The 21,653-nt window shown below is 42.8% G+C and overlaps 1 protein-coding gene across 4 annotated transcripts in view; it reads right to left on the bottom strand.

Moving 5' to 3' along the window:
• The window catches only part of ANKRD12 (ankyrin repeat domain 12), a 104,372-nt gene extending 86,463 nt beyond the window's left edge, over positions 1 to 17,909 (bottom strand). For 2 of the 4 annotated variants that reach the window (XM_060244005.1, XM_060244006.1), the window contains exon 1: positions 17,228 to 17,603. The gene's annotated coding sequence lies outside the window, so the exon portion shown is untranslated. Of the gene's footprint in view, positions 1 to 17,087 lie in introns of all 4 variants that reach the window. The other 2 variants (XM_060244004.1, XM_060244003.1) reach the window with 2 other exon arrangements.
• Between the last annotated feature and the right edge of the window lie 3,744 nt (positions 17,910 to 21,653).

Below are 21,653 nucleotides of genomic sequence, written 5' to 3'. Positions count from 1 at the left end.
GGCTTCCACGCACTCTCAGGGGATTTGGTCTGGTAGGGCTTCTTAGGCCATTGCTTGGACCATGGACGAGGCCTGCCAGTGCGAGAGGAAGATGCAGGTACTCCCAGGTTATGTGACATCTTAATGCTCTTGTCCAGTTCTTGTAGGATTGCATCCGTAGTGGAGCTAAAAAGACCCTCCCCTTCAAAGGGGAGATCCTCAACCCAGGATCTGGTGTCAAACTTGAGGGAAGTGGCACGAAGCCAGGAGTGACGACGCAACGTGATAGCCGAGGTGAGTGTCTTAGCTGCAGTATCCACCATATGTTTAGAGGCCTGCAGCTGTTGTTTTGCTAGGAGCATTCCCTCCCTCTGGGCCTTTTTGGCCAGGTTACGTTTGTCCTCAGGCAAAGCGGCTAACAAAGGTGAAAGATGACATTGGATTTATATTCCGCCCTCCACTCAAGAGTCTCAGAGCAGCTCACAATCTCCTTTATCTCCCTCCCCCACAACAGACACCCTGTGAGGTGGGTGGGGCTGAGAGGACTCTCACAGCAGCTGCCCTTTCAAGGACAACCTCTGCCAGAGCTATGGCTGACCCAAGGCCATGCTAGCAGGTGCAAGTGGAGGAGTGGGGAATCAAACCTGGTTCTCCCAGATAAGAGTCCACACACTTAACCACTACACCAAACTGGCTCTCCCAAAGTTGCTCCCAAAGGGAGTACTGGTATCTCACCATGCAGGCGGAATAGTTAGAGATCTATATGCCAAGCGCCCCTGCAGAATAAAAATGTCTGCCAAAGGTATCAATCCTCTTCCCCTCTTTATCCGGAGGAGAGGAGGGGTCTCCTTAGCTTTAGACGAGGATGACACCACCACAGAGTTGGGGTGTAAATGGTTAAAGAGAAACTCTGCGCCCTGCTCCTGGACCCTGTACATATGATCCATGCGCTTGGAGGAGACTGGGGTTGAGGCCGGCTTGGACCAAGGGTCTTTGATGGCTTGCAAGATCACATTAGTGATAGACAGGGTTACAGCTATCAAGATGTCCTTTTGCATGATGTCAAAGACTGTGTCGTCGATGACAGATTGAGGCTGGACCACTGGCAGAGACAGGGAGTTCGCCATTCTCTTAATCAACCCCCCCGTAGGATTTCAAGTCCTCAGAAGGGGAGATAGGAAGATCTTCAGCTATCCTGGATTCCGGTGAGGACCCTTCTTGCTGATGACCCGACTTGTCGTTCTCATCGTCGTCGGTCGATGGAGAGGCAAGCCTCTCCTCGGATGGCAAGCCTGGGACGTCTATAGTAAGCCTAGACGAGGAGGTCTGCTTGATGTCGGGTACACTAAAACGTGTCGGCTTCCTGACCAATTCCGGGGTCGAAGTCGGCACCGATGACTCATGTCTGCCTGGTGGAAAATGCACTGGGACTCTGGAATGGTGTGAGGCCTCAGAATGCTGACCCCAATCTGGATTCTGAGGAGGGTACCACGGGTATGGTGAATGGTAGGGATAGCTCCCAAACGGATAAGCCCACGGTCACGGATCCCAACTGGGCAGAGGATGTGGACGCTGAAAAGGGTCCGAAGTCTTCCCAAACCTATCAGGCTGAAGCATTGGCGGCATTTTCAGTGTCGAGCGGTCCTTCAGCTGCGAAACTTCCACATCCGATGCCGAACTAGGATCGCCTTCCTCCTTTGAACCTGCCGACCCTTCTATAGGGTCAACTTCCAGGTCAGAGCTGGAAAGGGAGGTGCATGGAGCATCTGTCGGACCCGAAGGGCTCTTCGGTCGAATCGGTGAAGCAAGGATTTTTTCCGGAGGCTCCCCCAAAACAATCGTCGGGTCCTTTGGTGGCAGAGAAGGGGTCTACCGATCTTGGTGCCTCTTCTTCTCCTTCTTATGTTTCCTGGACTCAGCTGATCAAGAGTCCCAGATACCTGTGGCCTTCTTGGCCGGAGTCGAGGGTTCTGACTGGGATGCCAAGCCCACACGTTTATGGGGGCGGTCGGCTCCCTGGAGTGGTTGAGTCGGTTGGCTTGATAGAGAGGCCGGAACCGACGTCGATGCCGGAGTGGCCATCGAAGCGCTGGTCGACATCTACAGTGCGAGAGCCGATTTCAACAGCGCCACCAAAAGTCTTGCAGCTCGGTTTTTTCTCGTCTGCTTGGAGAATTTCGAGAAGTAATGGCAGGAATCTACCCGGTGGCTTTCTCCAAGGCACAATAAACAAAGAAAATGTCCGTCGGGAGGAAGACTCTTGCTCCTGCACTTAAGGCACCGCTTAAAAAACCCCCAACGCCTGTCCATAGACAAGGAGTGGTGGGAGAGGGGTGGGGGTGGGGAATCCCGAAGGGTGGAAACAACTAAGCTAAGTCTTTTTTTTTTTTTTTTTGGAACAAGAAAAAACGGTGGAGAAAAAAACAAAGAGAAACCCGGAGAAGAAAAAGGGTAAATAACTACCGACCGGAGAAACGACGAATGTGTCTATCCGATGCGGTGGTAAAGAAGGAACTGGAGGGATGTTTGCACCCATCAGGTGAGCATGCACACTGAGCCTGTCGCGCATGCTCACCGGGACCGGGCGGTGAAAAATCCCAGACTTTTGTATTACTGATCGGGGATCAGCGCTAGCACTTCATGCCATGAGTGTGAAGCGCAGAGACCACGAGGAAGATCTCTGTTTTGTCCTACCTGCTACTTACATCTATCCTTTAAAAGCTTTTAATAGAAGGTATGTTCCCCCACTGCTTTTTAGTCCTTATTTTATTGCTCTTACTGTGACTGTTAATCACTGTTAGCAGTGACTAAACATAATTATTAAATGTAAAACAAAATCTGACCAGTATGTCCTGAATTGCATTTGTTTTTAGATTCAGTGAGAAAGCCATGTTGGTCTGAAGCAGCAGAATAAAGTGTGCGTCCAAAAGCACTCTTAACACCAATAAAGTTTTATCTGAGGTACAAACTTCCATGTGCAAGCACACTTCTTAAGATACATTTGTTTTTTTAAGTCCTACAGTGTATAAAGTCAACCTACCCTGCTCAGGGCAGAACCCACAAAGCTGATGCAGTTATCTACTAGGTCAGCAATTTAATATCAAAATAAGCTCCCCCCCAGCAGATATCCATGAATACTCATAATAGGTGGAGAAGGCAGAAAAAATGACAAAGACAAGTCTCCTTTGCACTTCTCCACATGATTCCACCAGTCTGTCTGGTGAACCCAAGATTTCCTGTACCCAGAGGACTCCTCCTCCAAAGACAAATGTCCTAAAAGCTGGAAAAAAGTGGAAAGCAGGCCATCTACTCTTTCATAGATTTTACTTCTGTTACAATTTTTCCCAGTTTTTATGGGGTGGGGTGGGAAATCTTACATTCAACGTAATATACAACCTAGAAATGAGATCTTCCACTTAAAACACAGCCAGTGAGATCAAGAATCCAAAAAACCCTGCACATTAACATACCATTCTACTAGCTCTACCAATCCAGTTTACATGCCTGTTTTTTAAATTTACATACATATGTATGTATGTATGTAAATTTATATTTCTCCCTACTCTACAAATGGACTCAGGGTGGATCACAATATAGTCAAACACTTAAAACATTCAAACTGATAACATCAATACATTAAAACAAATGTATTGCAGGAAAGGTATATCATTTTAGTTCAATTTCCAGCTGGTCAATAATCAAATATAATATATTTCAGATGGGCTGTCAAAAGTAAAATGCTTCAGCAAGGGAGGCCAGTTTGGTTAAATTTGGATGCCCTCTGCCTCATCCAAAGGCCTGGCAGAACAGCTCCGTCTTGCACACCCTGCAAAAAGGTAGAAAATCTGGCAAAGCCCTAACCTCTGATGGGAGCATGTTCCAAGCAGACTGAAGCCAGGGCAGAAAAGGCCCTGATTGAGGTTAAATGTACATCCATAGGGCTGGGGAAAACCAGGAGGTGTTGGTTTTCTGAGCATAAAACCCTTTGGAGCACATTATCAGATCTGTCAGAGTTCCAAAGATGATCTTATTCTGACCTTGTATAAAGAGACCCAACATGATCCCCAGGATCTAATTTTGTTGTCACTGGAAAAAGTCTTGGCTCTACAGTTCTTTAAAATTCCTAACAAACATTCCTAACAAAAATTCCTAACAAGAACATTTGAAACTTTGTCCAACGAAAACAATTCAAAGTTTTATCATTAGTTAATTTTGCACTTCAAATCTATTAATCAAATTTTTGTTGGAAACATGCCTTGAAATCTACAATAGAGCAAGGGTGTTAAACTCGCAGCCCGAGAGCTGAATTAGGCCCCCGAGCAACTCGCTGTCATCTGCTTCCTTCTCCCTTTCTCTTGCTTCCTTCTGTATCACAGCTTGCTTTGCAAGGATTGCTCAACTGTACATGTGCATCAGAGCAAAAACTCTATTTTCTCCATTGGCTGAGGCTCCTTCCTTGGGGAGGAAGGCAGAGCTTGTTTTTACAGGCTTTCTCAATTGCTTAGCAGAGCTACTGAGCCAAGCCTCTCTTCCTTCTATTGGCTGAGGCTCCTCCCCCACCAGTCCCCTGGAGAAGGAAGGAAAGAGCCAGAGCTTTCTTTGCCCAGTTCCCTGGATCCCATGGAAGAAAAACAAAGAAAGCACTTTTAAGACCAATGAGTGTTAATGTTTTAAGCATGTTTTAAGTTTTTTAAAAAAACATTTAATTGTGTTTGCATCCTTTATAAAGTTTATATCTCTGCTACCTAATTTTAAATAGGTCCACACATTGCCTGGCCCAACATGGCCCAACCCAACCTGATATGGCCCAGCCCAACAAGGCCTCGTTTACGTCAGATCTGGCCCTCATAATAAATTAGTTTGACACCCCTGCAATAGGAGGCTTAATTTCTGATTTTCTTCCAAGTTCAGAAATGAATTCATCTTGTGGAAAAAGTTATCAAGGACTTCACAGATACTTCTTAAAAATTATTTATTCTTGTCTTGTTTTCTGTATAGTATAGGAAGTTTGCCCTCATCTGGATGGCCTAGGCTAGTCTGATCTCGTCAAATATTACAAGCTTAGCAGGGCAGCCTGTCTACTATTTGTGTAGAGGCAGGCAATGACAAACAAGCTCTAACATTTCTTGACTCGAAAACCCTATGGAGTTGCCATAAGTCAGTTGTGATTTGATGGCAAAAAATTTTTAAAAATTCTAATCTTTAATTTAATTGAAAAGATTGTTTCTCCTCCCCCCCCTCCCGAACAACTTGCACCATTTTTCTGTAAGTTAAGCGTGTAAAACACTACGTAATTAGTTTAGAATATTTTTATGCTGTCTCTTTAAGAGAAACTGCCCAAGAAGGCTTACAGAATAAAACATTAGGGGGGGAACTGTGCAGACTCGGAGGAAGGGAGACGCTTGTTTCTTCGCTCCTAAAAACGCTAAGTTGTTTTCAATCTTCTAACTTTTATCTTGCCTTGATAAGAAGGAATTGTTTTTAAATAGTCTTATCACCTCACTTTTAATTTTTGGTGCAGCTGTTTGGTCTTTCTCAAGCTCTGGCTGTTTAATCAGTTAATAAGCTTCTGCTTTCACTTTCTGACTCAGAAGCTGCTGCAGCTAACGAACTACAGCTGATGTTTTATAAAGTTTTACAAAGTCTTGCGTTGTCCCTCAAAGACAGGGGTTTTTTTAGTCTCTCTTAATTCGAACTGTGAAGCTAACTGAAGGTTGAAATTAAGTGAAGAAATAGATAAAATGCAGCCCCACAAACAGAGGAGGGAGGGTGATGAATCTGTACTTCCTGATTCTAAACAAGCTAAGATTGAGAACTTTTTTCCCCACAGCTACCCTAGAATCAGCAGATGCCTTTTTCAAATACCTCTTTCCAACCACTTTTCCTTGCTAGGAGAGGACATCATTGACCTTTCTGAGAGTATATACTTTGATTTACCACTTGTAACACCCAGCAGTGGATTAATTAACAGTGATAATGAAGCTCCTGACTCCTCTGTCATCCACCCCAAGGCAGCTTCTCTGGTCAACAAAACCCCTGCAGACTTGCTCCGCTTGGTGGCTAAATCAATGGACTTTATCTGCTGAAGACTAAATTCCCTACATTCAAAACTTGAGAATGTTGCTGAGTCACTATCAGGTTTAGTCAGAGAAAAGGATGCCGGAAGTAAAAACAATTTAACTGATAAGCCCTCACCTCCACAGACATCGAGTTTGAATCATCTTAAACATGACCTTGATAGCCAAGCTACTGCAGATTTGAGGTCATTTAGTTTTTATCATCAACAACCCAAGCAAACAACCCAAGACAAATGGCAGCTGACTCGGCAACCTTATTCAGTTTGCTTGACTGTAAATTCAGAGGAGCGCTCCTGTCATGGAAGACCCAGGAGACACTTATTTAGCTCCCAAACTGGAATTGTGGACTTAAGGTTGGTAGAATTGCTACATAGCCTATTTCCAACTCAAAGGGTCCTTTTATCATTTAACAGTTCAACCTTACCTAACTTAATTTTTAAGGAAAAAGCTTACCTAAAGTCAAAAGGGATTTTTCCTACATGGGTCTTTTGCAATGCAAATATTGTGCCATTCATTCCTGTGGGTACAACTGGGAATTTTCCAGCTAGTCCTAATGTCGTACATAAGAAGTTGCCGCTGTTTCCTGAGACCCAACTCATGGATATCGATCCTTCGGATCAAGAAGCTGTTGATCAAGAGGTCCAGAACCTCTTTAGTGGGCTCTCTATATCTGAAAAGGCAGCGGTAGTTGATAGACTGGAAACAATGGCAGATGGCCTGCGAAGGAACATTTCGGATGTTATAAGCCACTCTCACGTTACATCATCATTTCCAGCAGACGCCGCTAAGGGCCCCCAACAAACCAGAGAGGATCATTCATCTTTCAACTCAAGCTGAGATGCATACTACTATCTTGGGGACCGATAATTCTCCCCCAGCGAGGGGTTTAAAGTAACTCAGCAAAACCTGCAAGACACAATCTCCAACCTTCAAAGTGGTTCAACCAATGGCTGCGTATTCCATGATATGAACAACTCTCTTGACCAACTTTCTGCAGCAAACTGACTTTCAATTACTCCTCCAACTACATTAAAAATAATTTCCTGGAACACTGCATGATGGAGGAGTAAGGTTAATGACGCGGATTTTCTTAGCTATTTAAAAAGTTTTGATGTCATACTTTTCTAGGAAACATGGTCTCACAATGTGGTCCAATTAGAAGGATTCAATCCCTTCTGTCTCCCAACCTATAGAGTCAAACCTAAAGTTTTTCAAGTTGGGTTGTCTGTTTTCATTTCCTTATCATTAGAGCTACTATGTTACCATCAGATACTTATTCAAAACAAGCTGTCAAACTTGATTTTGAAAGCTCCATTTTGATTATTGTTAATCTATATGTGTCCCCTGCCCTAGATAGCTATGCTCTTTCACAACATTGGGAACATTTGTCTATTTTTGTGGGAACATTAGAACGGAAATTTCCCTCTGCTGAAATTATTCTGGCTGGGGATTTTAATGCAAGAGTAGGCAGGGACCACCTGATATTTTTCAGAGCTCTGGAAGTCAACCAGAATGACACCCTTCCCCCTCTTTTTTCCTCAGAGAGATTATCTAAAGACTGCTACAAAAATTTGGCTGGCCTACATCTCACTAAATTTTGCCTTCAGTTCAATAGAGTATGGCTAAATGGACTTACCTGTTTCCCTAAAGCCAGCAAATTCACTTTTGTTTCTATAATATGATGTAGTGTAATTGATTACTTTCTAGTGTCTCCTCTTTTGGAATCTTGCATTTTGAACTTTGAGATTGGGGATTTTGTTATTAGTGACCATTGCCTCTGATCCTAACACTCAGAACCATCCTTTTTGCTGCCCTTTTCCATCCACCAGTTTCTCTGACCTCTGAACCAGAAATCTTACCTAAAATTGTATGGAATGATCATTCTATGCAGGTGGCATCTCAACTACTTCAACTCAGATCTTTTTCTGGTCTTAGAGTCTCTATTATTGATAGCATGGATCCCACACCAAAGATCTCAGCTTACAATACTCTGATTTCCCATTTTTCTCAGTCACTCAGTATAAAACTTAATCATTCCACAAAGAAGAGCAAGAGGGGCATCAGCTCTTGGTTCACTGAAGACTGCAGAGTATTAAAAACTCAATTATGTAATATTTATAGCCAATTCCGAATCTCTAACAACCCCTCTTTTCTTTTAGAGTACTTCCAGGTAAAAAAACAGCTAAGGGAGAGCATGACAAGGAAAAAATTAGAGTATTTGCACCATCAGTAGGATCAACTATACCAAGCCACTATTCTAAACAATTCTAAGAAGTTCTGGGCTATAACCTCAGGGTCTGAATGTGTGGGGCTTCTCCCCATGTCTGTGATTCCATCATGTGCATGGTTTCAATATTTCTCTGACTTGTTTCAGCAAAACCAAGATTAAGCCATGTGATTTTTAAGATAAGGACTTACCAGCTTGGCCACCTGTGACACCAGATGAAGTAACAGAATTAATCAACCAACTGAAAATTGGGAAAGCTCCCAGCCCTGGTTTGATTCCCCCAGAGCTCTTAAAGTTAGATCCAGAATGGTAGTCTGTCCCTCTTGCTTCCCTTTTTACCATGATTAATCAAACGGGCCTTATTCCTGATGCTTGGCAAAATGCAACTGTAGTCCCAATCTACAAGAAAGGTGACTGTACAATTCCTTCTAATTACAGGCCAATTAATCTTCTTTCCATTATAGACAAACTATACGCCAAGCATCTATTAACTAAATTAACTTCTTAGGCCCTGAACAAATTGGGTCTAGCACATCTGACTGACAAATATACTACCCCTAGGAATTCCAAACTTTATGCAGCTTTTTTGGACCTTAAAGGGGCATTCGACTCTGTAGATAAGAGAGCAACTATGGATTAAACTCCATCAACTGGGCACTGATAAGAGACTTCTCAAACTAATCATAACTCTACATTCCTCCACCACTTGCCAAATCAAAACTTCAACTACTGGGGAACTGACACCTAAAATTCCCTTCAATAAAGGAGTTAAACAAGGATGCATACTTGCTCCTTTTTTATTCAATCTATTTCTCAATGATTTGGCTCCTGTACTAACAGAAGTAGACTACCACCCCCTAAAATTGGGCTCTACGCGTGTACCCATCTTGCTATACGCGGATGACACAGTACTCCTTTCTCGTAAGAGGGTTGGGCTTAGATGACTGTTGAATATATGTCTCAAGAAAACAAACTGCATCTGAATTATGAAAAATCTAAGATTCTGGTTTTTGCTAAGTCTTGCAAAATCCACAAATGGCTATTCGATGGGAAAGTAATAGAACAGGTCAGGAATTTTAAATACCTAGGTCTCCATTTTAGTTACAATATGTCCTGGTCATGTCACTGTAAATCTGCAGTTAACTCAGCAGTCATTACTGCATCAGCCATTTCCTGGTTTTTCTTTAATAGAGGCAACCAGTTTGTTCCAGTGGCTTTAAAAATCTATAAGGCCAAAGTAATCCCGCAGTTATTGTATGGTATTCCAACTTGGATTAGTGCCTTTGGGTCTGATATCAAAAGAATTCAGTCCAAATTTGCTAGGAAAATTATGGGCCTACCATGCTGTGTCTCATATGCCACTCTGTCTAGAAATAGGCCTCAATATGTTAGAAACTAGAGTATGGCTTATATCAATCAAATATTGGCTATGTGTGCACTATTCTGCCAACTGTGGAAGTTATTTATATCAAATGCTGTCTGAATCCTCCTCATCCAAATGGATTTCCTGCATAGAGAGGAAAATAATCATCTTAGGTTTGTTTATGGATTCTCTTTACATGCTTCCTCTTACAAATGCATACTATGTATTAGATAATAAATTACAAAAACCAATGAGTGCTGCGAACAAATCTTGCTCCCCTCTGAATTTTGGAATTTTCCCAACTATAATAATAATAATAATAATAATAATAATAAAATTTTATTTATATCCCGCCCTCCCCACCTAGGCAGGCTCAGGGCGGCTAACAACATTTCATAAACATACAATATAATGAATATAACTTTAAAATTAACATTATCTAAAAACCAGTCAATGTAATTAAAATTTATAACTTAATCTGACAGTGACGATGGCATTTTCGACGCTAGTTTCTGTCAGTTTACATAATTTACATAATGACACAGGTCCTTAGACAGGACCGTACTGGCGGATCCTTTTATTAACAACCGTATTCAGCACTCAGTATATGCTAACTTGAAGAGGGTGGTCTTGCAGGCCCTGCGGAACTGATCAACTACTGGTCATCTGCCTTCTTATTTATCAACTCTTCATGTTCCAAAATTGCATTTACCCTTGCTAGATGCAATACAATCCCATCAGCAGTTACCTATGCTAGATACTAAAAAATCCCACTTTCATTATGACTATGTATATGTAATTTAAAACAAGTTGACTCATTGTCCCATATTCTTCTTTATTGTCCCCTATATGATACTATATGCCTTAGGTTTCTAGATCCAATTCTGTTCAATATTATAGGCTGCTCAGTTGTTGTAAAGGTTTGCCGTCTTCTGAATGATTTGTCATCTGAAATAACTGAAAGGGTTGCTTTAATCTTGAGTCTGGTAATCAAGGATCAATTGTCCAATGTATAGCTGCATATGACTGTGTTATTATTTCTGTAACTGTTTATTTGTTTATAATCTGATATATGCCAATAAAGGCTTTTGGATAATTGAATAAAACATTAAATGATAAAGATTCCTTTACTGTTTATAAAGTGCTGTAAATCCAGAGACTTTTCCGACACTTGGAAAATTGGCGAAAACACATTGAGAGAGTATCAGTTACTCTCTCTCTCACATACACACATAAGTCCCGTGGCGCAGAGTGTTAAAGATGCAGTATTGCAGTCCTAAACTCTGCTCACAACCTGAGTTTGAGCCCTGGCAGAAGCTGGGTTTTCAGGTAGCTGGCTTGAGGTTGACTCAGCCTTCCATCCTTCCGAGGTCAGTAAAATGAGTACCCAGCTTGTGGGGGGGTGGTGGAGGAAGTGTAGATGACTGGGGAAGGCAATGACAAAAAAAAGGTAAAGGTAGGCTGTGCAAGCACCAGTCGTTTTCGACTCTGGGGTGACGTTGCTTTCACAACGTTTTCACGGCAGACTTTTTATAGGGTGGTTTGCCATTGCCTTCCCCAGTCATCTACACTTTCCCCCCAGCAAGCTGGGTACTCCTTTTACCGACCTTGGAAGGATGGAAGACTGTGTCACCCTGGAGCCGGCTACCTGAACCAGCTTTCGCTGGGATCGAACTCAGGTTAAAAAGTCTGCTGTGAAAACATTTTGAGAGCAACGTCACCCCAGAGTCAGAAATGACTGGTCCTTGCACAGGAGACCTTTCCTTTTCCCACATACACACATCTAGGAATTATGATCCAGAGCCTTTGGACAAGAGCCAGAGCTAAAGACAACAATGCCGCTCAGCTGTAGGTTAACCTATAGCACTTTAACAGTGATGCCATGCATCATGAAAGTTCTTTTCTGATTAAAGCTGGCAACATTACACTAGAAGTAGTAGCCCCCTTTTCTTTGGCCAGAATAACACTGCCAATGTTGTGTGACTTGATCACATAATTCTGTAGTGTTGGCAGTGTTTCTGGTGGGCTAGCACAATGTCACTATAGCACTTGCCAGAGCCCCCTGCACTGTACCCTTATCCAAACTAAGATACTTCTCATGTGTGACTTAAACCTATTAGCAATACAGGGAAGTGTTTCAAAGTCTTCCTTAGACAAGGAAAGGCATACTGGGGAAATTTTCAAAATGTTTGTGAGCACAAGCAAGGAAAACCAGGAAAAGTGACCACAGCTACTTTTAAATGGAATTTTAAAATGCAGCCCTCTAAAATCTATCCACCCCAACAGAAACACATCAAGTTCTCATAGTGGAAATGACAGTTTACTAATGGAATTGTTTTATCTAGATAAGAACATTCATCTCAAAGACAAGTTGAACTTTTTGAATGGTCAAGTTTTATTACCACTACCTGTTAATCCTTACGCATCATAAAGATAAACTGGTAAAAGGAGTGCAAAAGAATTTTCATCTCCATCCAATATTTTGCCAATATGCTGCATCTAAACAAGAGTTATATCCAAACTGGAATATTTAGTGTCCCAATACTGCATATAATACTGCATATAATTAGGAAGTTTTATCAGTTGTCTAGTTGCTTACTAATAGCATACATACAGTTGCCACAATATTGCCACATCCATCCCACCAAGTACATTCAGAAGGGTTAACAAAATATGAGGAAAAATTTAGGTCAATGATAACTATTGGTTTAGATCCCACTAAGATTTCTACTGGCTATGAGAGGATTTCCACCAACACCTCCCTGATATGGTAGCCCAAACACCTCCTTGGCAACAAGGAACCCCAGGAATAGTTTAGAGAAGAATCAAATGCCTCATACAGAATGAGATTAACAATAGTCACCCAACCCACCATCTTCCCACTGAAATCTAGGCAGGATTCAAGTCATAGATCAGAAATAAATTCAGAATGGTGATCAGAAATTAATAACCAACTTAAATAATCTTGTGACCCAATAAATACTGGGGGAAGGGTCATGGCTCAGTGCTAGAGCAACTGCTTTGAATGAAGACAGTTCATTCCCAGCACTTCCTACTAAAAAAGATGCAGTGTGCACTTAATTTGCCACAATTTCCCAGTCACCCAGTTTGGAGAAATTATCTTGCAGCTCTTTGCAACCCAGGATGAAGAAAATTACCACCTGCAACCTTTAATTTCATTTATTCAATTTATACCACACCCTCCCCAGAAAGGATAGTCGGGGGTCAACAAGTCAAACAGTTAAAAACACATTAAATTACAGTATATACAGCTAAAAATACAGACAAAACCTTAAAAAATTAGATTCAAATAACTGAATGTAAGAACTCTTACTCAAGAGTAGTCAGATTCCAAATCACTGAAATGAAGGGTGGGAGGCCTAACAGAAGGTGACGTCCACTGCCTCAACTGAAGGTCTGGCAAAAGATCTGTTTTGCAGGCCTTGTGGAACTGAAGCAGATTCTGCAGGGCCTGGATCTCCAAAGTGAGCTCATTTCACTTTGGCATGGGCCGGGGCTGAAAAGGCCTTGGTCCTAGTCAAGGCAAGTTGGAAGTCTCTGGGGTCAGGGACCATCAGGAGATTTTGGTTACAAATAGCATACATATATTTGCCTCGGATAATCACCCCTATTTCCAGATCACTTATGAACAAATTAAAATGCACTGGTCTCAATACCTATCCTTGTGGGATCCCACTACTCATTTTTTTCCATTGTGAGAACTGTCAGACAATGGTCAGATGTGGTAAACTGCAGCTACGTGTGTTATGACTGGAAAAATTCCTCTCCAACATTCAGTCTGGGAGGTTTTGCCTCCTTTATACAAACCAGGTACTACTTTAATTCAGGGGTGTCAAACGTGCGGCCCGTGGGCCAGAACACATCCCTGAAGAGCTATCAGGTCTGCAAGCACCTCACTGTCATCTGCTTACTTCTCCCTCTCTTGCTTCCTTCTTGCTCTGCTAGGCTTGCGCAGGAGCTACAGAGCAAAGCCTCTATTTTCTCTATTGGCTGAACAGCACACAAAGCAGCTTATGTACAAAAACTGGCAATGCCCAGCCATTTAATGTTTTCCTCTGGGTCTTAGGTTCAAAGCAATAACCGTGAAATTTCTGTAATGAATGTCAATAAAGTAGGGTTGCAACCAGTATCCCCTCTAAGTTAGTGTGAGCTAGCTCACAGATTTTTAACCTCCATTTTTGTCCTAGCTCAGGAAGGATGACCCCAGAGCACAATAGCTCACAACTTTAATGCCAGTAGCTCACAATTTTAATGTCAGTAGCTCACAAAGCAGAATTTTTTGCTCACAAGACTCTGCAGCTTAGAGGAAACATACACACCTGGACAACCCCCTGAACAGCATACTCAAGATTGCTACAGTGCATACGCTGTCTCCAGATTTTGATGCAATAATTCAGAGTAAGAGGTGTCAGTTATCGGAGATTGTTAAATAAACAGAATATTGCAAGAGTGCTAATATTTTAACCATGTTTTATTTTAAGTTTTTAAAAAATCTTTAATTGTATTTGTCTGTGTCCTTTATAAAGTTTATATCTCCACTACCCAGCATTACATTTTGTGACACATGTGGCCCAGCCTGACAAAGTCTCATTTATATCAGATCTGGCCCTCATAACAAATCAGTTCAACACCCTGCTTTAACTGATGATACTGGGCTTGACTTAATCCTCAGGAATATTTAGAATTTTAAAATATATTCTCAGTTCATGTATGCTAACAGTCTTAGGAGGCTATGGAGAGAGTTCCCCTTGTAGCATCTGGCCAGGTTCCACTTGCTTAAGCTCTATGCATTGTTTCATTAAAAGGTTTTCCCTGGCACTGCAAACCACGAGGCACGCAGAACCCAATAATTATCTCTGATGTCTAGCAGCAAATAAATATTGGAAGATTAAATCAGATGATTTCTATATTCCTCTCATGTTAGCCATACAGGCCTATATTCTATTAAAGGTTCAGTAGAATTTGAATCCCACTAACTATGTAAAGTATCAGTATAGACAATATTAGACTATTCATATATTATATTTTGCTGGACATATACCAAGCTAATATATTATAGCACTTTTACTTGCAGAAGTAACCCACAACCTCTGTTTTCTAACAACCCACTAATACCTGATTTTACAGACAAGTCACTGTTTCCAATTCAGGGGTCTAAGGCCACAGAATTAAACTGCAACATCCAGATCAAAGTTTAACAAAAGTGAGCCCTAGGCTTTCAATATGCTGATTTTCAGCCTAAAAGTGATTCTGTCTGGTTTTTGTGAAAGTTTAAAAGCTTTATTAGGCTTCTAATGGCTATGGGAGGGGTGTCAAACATGTGGCCCATGGGATGGATCTGGCCCCCACAGAGTTGTATACAGTCCACAAGCAACTGGCTATCATCTGCTTTTTTCTCCCTCTTTCTGGGTTCTTTCTGCATCACAGCTTGCTTTGCCAGGCTCTCTCAACTGCATCAGAGCTACAGAGCAAAGCCACTCTTCCCTACATTACCTGAGGCTCCTCCTCCTCCTCCCCCTCCAGGGAGGAAGAGAGGGGGAGGGAAAGCGCAAGAGCTTACTTTGCGGTGTTCCCTCAATTGGATGGGAAAGATAGAAGGCACCTTTAAGACCAACAAAGTTTTATTCAAGGTATAAGCTTTTTGACTTGCTACAGAGAGAAAGAGTGTGTGTGCGTTGTTTGGCTCATTATGCCAGGGCTCTCCTGGGTGCACTGGGTTCCCCTCCTCCTCTTCACTGTATTCATGCCCTCATGATCTAGTCTTTCTCAGTAGGAAAATAATGTCAATAAAACAAAAGTAGGCTTGCAACTTTCAGATACGTACCTGAACAGCATAAAGATTGCTACAGTACAGACATTGTCTCCAGATGCTGATGCAATAATTCAGAGCAAGAGGAATCATCAGTTAAATAAACAAAATATTGCAAGAGAGCTAATGTTTTAAGCAGGTTTTATTTTAAGTTTAAAAATATTAACTGTGTTGTCTACATCCTTTATAGTTTATATCTCCAATATATATCTCCAGTACATTTTATGACACACGTGGCCCACCTAGCAAGGTCTCATTTGTGTCAAATGAGTTCTACACACCTGGTGTATGGTGCTTAGTAGTCCAAAACCCCCAGAAATTTTAGGCTTCGAAAAGGAACCATTACAATCAAATGGTATGTAAGAAAACACTGTGCTTTTGGTCCTTATCAGGGAGAAAGACAGATCATAAAAAAGTTTAGAAAGTAAATAAAGCAATTTGGTTGTGAACATAGCTCAGTTTAAGTTGTATATAAACATTCTGTTTACAAACCACAGAACTCCAGCAAGTTACACATGCGTTGAACCCGATCAGGATGATTGTCTTGGCTAACCTAAGGTAAGCCATTTTTAGATTTCTAACCCATTATGTGAATGTTTAACGAGAGTCATAGGAAAATTAGCAGTAGTTCCGTATACTCCAGAATCGCCGTTGAAAACTTACTGCATATTCATTGGTGCTCGCTCTCTGTCCCCTCCCTCCAGCAGCCTGTACAGACGCGCGCAAACACACACACACCCTGCTGCCTCTTCCTTTTAGAAAAGGCTGACAATGCTGCAGACCAAAGAACTCGGTGCTATCAGCATTATTATTATTACTGGACGCGATTAACCTCCTGCCCGCAGTCCCAGAAATATAAGCCTCAGCAAGGGGCGGAGACCACGGCAGAAAACATTATTACCAGACACAGCTCCACAAGGAGGCAGAAGTAGTGACAGCAGCGGCAGCCATGGCTCCGGCAACAACAGTGACAGGCTAGGAACGAGAGAGCAGGGACTGCGGACAGCGAGACAGAGCCCCTTTCTGCGACTGACGATCCCCGCACACAACACCAGAACCTCGGGGGACACCGGGGGAAGGCGTGTCGGGAGCTCTCGGAGACCGCCGCTACTGCGTGTTCCACGAAGGCTAAAGGGGTTGCAGCAGTATCTCCATTACGAGGAAAAGGCAGCGCAAGAAAGGGGGTGGGAAGGGAAGGGGGAGTGTTCTCTCTCCTCACTCACACGCACCCTCCCCCCCACCACGGTGGGAAAAGAGCAAGGAGTAAAACGAGTCCACGTCAGTCATATACAACCCAGACCCCCTTCCCGAAGGGAGTCACGCGGGAGGGGGGAGATGTAGGGGGTTACAATAGTAGGGTGGGCTTACTTACACACGCGCGCGCCCACACACATACACACACACACAGACGTGCACGTACACCGACAGGAGGCACCGAAAGGGGCGGATATACGCTCACCTCCACAACTGAAAAGGTTGGAAAAAGGAATCACGGCTATTAAAAAAAGGAGGGAATTTGACACACGCGTCCGTGGCACAAGCAGGGGGGAAATGAGACTAGCAGACCAACATAACACCATTAGAGAGGGTGTTCCCCGTTCTCCTCCTTACCCAACAAGGGTGTCATCCACGTTCTCTACCGCGGTTCCTTCCTTCTTTCCTCTCCTCCCCCCCGGTGACGACTCCGATGGTTTCCTTTCCTCTCTTTCCCTTCCTTTAGCAGAAGGGAAGCGGCTTCTCACAGGACTCACCGTTTGCGAAACGGAGCCGAATTCCTTAGCCGCCCCTCACAAGCCAGCGGCGTTCCGACAGCCACAGCAAGAGTCGGGTTTTGGCGACACCCCTCCCCTCAGTCGCTCCCCTTCGCTTCCCCCTCCTTCAAGACCGTCAGAATGTCGGTTTGTAACTAGCCATTCGGATTGGCTGGAGAAGCACGTGATCATAGACGGGCCCAAGAAACTGGTAGGCACGCGCTACCGTCGTGAACGTTAAAGGGGGGGGGGGGTGGAGGAACAGGAGCTGGAGCCAACGTCACAATTCCCTTTTTTCAGAACCTCCCGGCAGGCCAAATTAAAAGTACCAGTTTCTTCCTTGCATGCGGATGTAGTCAAGGAAGGGGGGAAAAGAATAACGGGACCTTAGGCGGTTAGGGGGCGGAGACAGACGGCAAGGGCTAGTGCGCAGGCGCCACGGTTGTCTCGTTCGCTTCTTGAGCGGTGCGGCTGGAACTTTCTGGAAATATCGGCCACGAAGACTCGGGATGGTCTTCAAAAGATAGGTAGGTTGAAGAGAGTAGAGCGCGGACTTCGCTTCTTCAGGAGAATACAATAATAACCTAGCCATCTTCTCTTTGGAGCTACGCATTCCGGTAGCTCTTCTTCTCAGGGAAGGACTTTCCAGCAACCGTGGCGCAGTGAGTTATTAATAAACAGCGAGTGCGCATGCGCGGGTGATTTGTAGGGCGGGGACCTGCGCGGTATCCTAATAAGATGCGCGGAAGGGGGCGCCCTTTTTTGCTTGCCAAGCGCTGTCATCCGTTTCGGGTGAGGCACTTCGAAACGCAGGACCACTGCACCTATCGAAGCGGTAGGTTTTGCGCGCAGGTAAAGATTGCACGAGCGTTGCAGCTGGCCATTAGTTGGCGTAGGCCTAGCCGATGCTGCAGCCTTTTGTCTGAGTAGCGAAGTCGACCGTGTGTTGTCTTCGTTATGAGAAAAGCGTGAAAGATAAATCGTTCATAAAGATAGACCTTATTTATATGAAAAGCATTATATACAGGTTATTAAGAGTAGTTTCCTCTTCAGAACTTTGGGTGTGCCAGTATAAAGGTACATGAACAAAGTTGGAGTACAGTAGCGCCTTTAAGACCAACAAAGTTTTATTCATAAAATAAGCTGTCGTGTGCATGCACACATCATCTGATCTTAAAGGTGCTACTGGACTGCAACTGTGTCCTCTTGCTTTAGACCAACGGCCGCTCACCTGGATCTGCCTATAAAGGAAAGGTACGTTGCTATCACAAGGCAATTATTTTCACATTTGAAACGAAACCTGCAAAGATGGATACTCCTATTAAGGTGGCACTCAACCTCTGGTATGGCTTTTGAGAGCAAACCAGGCAGCCTTTTCTCATGGGTGGTGCTGCCAATGTCCGCTTGTGACCTGATAATTTTATGGCTGCAAGATAAAATCACTGGGAGTCTAAAATAGAACAGAATAATTCCATTTGAGGCACAACCTGATACATTATTGCTGTAAATTATTACTATTCTTGTGTGTGGGTTTAACATTTTAAAAGTGGCATATGTTGGGATACTGTGGAGCAGTACCTTCACTTTTACACTCAAGTATTAAAAACAATTTTACAAGACTGTATTTGAGAGGAAAATTTACTCAAACTTTGTAATAATGGTTGTGTGATGTGTTTTCTGGCTTGTCTTGAAAAGATATGTGGCTCAGTGCTTCCAACTCTGTTCTAATGTAAAATGTCATTAATTTTACAAGCTGTTGTCTAACATCCAAAAAGATTAGACCAGGGGTATCAAACTCATTTGTTATAAGGACGGATTTGACATAAATGGGACTTTGTCGGACTGGGCCACGTGTTTCATGAAATGTAATGCCAGGTAACAGACAAACTTTATAAAGGACACAGACAAACATAATAAAAATATATTATTTTAACTTAAAATATAAATATGTTTAAAACAATAACACTCTTGCCATATTTTAATTAATAGTCTTTGATAATTAACACCTCCCAAACCTTTTTCCCTGCCCTTAAAAGATGCCTGCCTAAAATGGAAAGGTGGGGGAATAGTAGGGTTTGGCAATGCAATTTTAAAAACAAAGCATCAAAAAAAAGCACAAGCACCACAGCAAAAAAATTAAAAATATACAATGCTCTGAGCTTAGGAAAATATGAAATGGCTGGGCATTGAAAGCTATGCCCCCCTCCCCAAGGTTTACTCAAGAGTGGCTGTAGCTCTCCGGGGTTTCTTACAGGTTGGTTTGAGATCATTTCGATTGCTTTCTTCAATACTTGTTCTGCATTGGAGCCCCATATTAGGATTGTGTGTGTTAAAACAAATATTTTTTCTGCAAAACCGGACTTCCTTAAGTTTGTAGAACTCTATATTTTAACTGTGGCTGGTCCCAAACCTCCCCTCTGGGACCTTAAAAGATGTCTGCCTAAAATGGAGAAGTGGGGGAATAGTGGGATTTGACAACACAATTTTTAAATAATAAAACATAAAGAAAAAGCAGAAAGATCACAGCAGAAATGAAAAATATAAACTAAAAAAATATAAAATGCTCTGAGCCTAGGAAGACATGAAAGGGCTGGGCACTGCAAGCTTCTTTCCCCACCAGTCTGCTCAGAGTGCTTGTAGTTCTCCAGGTGTAATGTTCCCCTTTGGCTTTGGGTTCCCATAATACTGGCCTCCTTTTGAAATTCAACTGCAGAATGTCTACCTAATGGGAAGAACTTAACGGTTTTTAGGAACAGCTCATATAAGGAGCCCTCTGCACCTCTTTGGGACATTATAACAAGACCCTGCCCATACACACACATACACACACAAAACATACTTGTGCTATGGCTGGAAGGGAGGGCTCAAATACCACGAGGTCCTGGGAGCGTGTGAGGTGGCAAACAGATTCAGAAGAAAAAGAAGAGGAGGACATAAAAATACACTCCAGACAAGGTATTTAGGATACATCTGTACAACACACAGATCTCTGACATCCAAGAAGATTCTGGTGCCTGGTGGCTATCAGCCAGATATTTAAAATTAAGCTGATTCTCTAGGTAGGCCTAGACTAACAGGCTGAGCATCTCATGTAATGTAGTATAAAAGTCCATCACAAACACCAATATATACTTCATAACTTTTCAATAATTATTTTTACAAACCAGCTTTAAGGGTATACCCCCCACATATTATCTTGTAACTCTAAAAAAAAAAATCAGGCTAATTGGACTGTTAATTAGGAAAATTATTTTTTAAAGTTTTTTGTAAACAAAGTTTGCACTCATTACATACTGGGGTGAACTGTTTTAACAGAACCCCAAGATCCACCAAGCCAGAACCAAACATAAAATGACACCTCATAGAGCGGAGCCAGACAACAGTGGATCAGAGAATTAGCACATTCCCCTCTCCCCCACACCCCAGAAGTCTTAAAACACTTTTCTTCTCCCATAACTTACAGTACTTTGCCATACAGTACTTTTAAAATACATATTGACAAGTTAGCTATGGTCAGTTATTCTACAATAGCTATTTTCGTGAAATATGAAAGGAACAATGAGGTATAAGCGTGAAACTGAGAAACAGATACATCACTTGCCCATGGATCAGGCGAATAAGTGTGTAGAGCTAGGGTGTCAAACTCATTTGTTATGAGGGCCGGATCTGACATAAATGAGACCTTGTTGGGCTGAGCCATGCCGGGCCATGTGTGTACCTATTTAAGATTAAGTAGGAAAGGAAAGGTTCCCTGTGCAAGCACCAGTGATTACCGACTCTGGGGTGACATTGCTTTCACAACATTTTCACGGCAGACTTTTTACGGGGTGGTTTGCCATTGCCTTCCCCAGTCATCTACGTTTCCCCCTCCAGCAAGCTGGGTACTCATTTTACCGACCTCGGAAGGATGGAAGGCTGAGTCAACCTCAAGCCGGCTACCTGAAAACCTAGCTACCGCCAGAGATTGAATTGAGGTCGTGATTAGAGCTTAGGACTGCAGTACTGCAGCTTTAACACTCTGCACCATGGGGCTCTTTCTAAGATTAGGTAGCAGAGATATAAACTTTATAAAAGACACAAACACAATTTTTTTTAAAAAAAAAACTTAAAACGTGTTTAAAACATTAGCGTTGGTTTTAGATGCTTTCTTTGTATTTCTCCCATGGGATCCAGGGAACTGGGCATAGGAAGCTCTGGCTCTTTCTTTCCTTCCCCAGGGGACTGGGGGGGGGAGCCTCAGCCAATAGAAGGAAGAGAGACTTCGCTCAGTAGCTCTGCTATGCAATTGAGAGAGCCTGGCAAAGCAAGCTCTGCCTTCCCCCCCTTCCTCCCCAAGGGAGGAACCTCAGCCAATAGAGAAAATAGAGGTTTTGCTCTGTAGCTCCTGTGAATTGAGCAAGCCTTGCAAAGCAAGCTGTTATACAGA

This window comes from Heteronotia binoei, chromosome 7 (assembly GCF_032191835.1).
Source record: "Heteronotia binoei isolate CCM8104 ecotype False Entrance Well chromosome 7, APGP_CSIRO_Hbin_v1, whole genome shotgun sequence".
In the NCBI taxonomy this organism is placed as follows: domain Eukaryota; kingdom Metazoa; phylum Chordata; class Lepidosauria; order Squamata; family Gekkonidae; genus Heteronotia; species Heteronotia binoei.
This window is presented reverse-complemented; position numbering and strand designations above follow the sequence as displayed.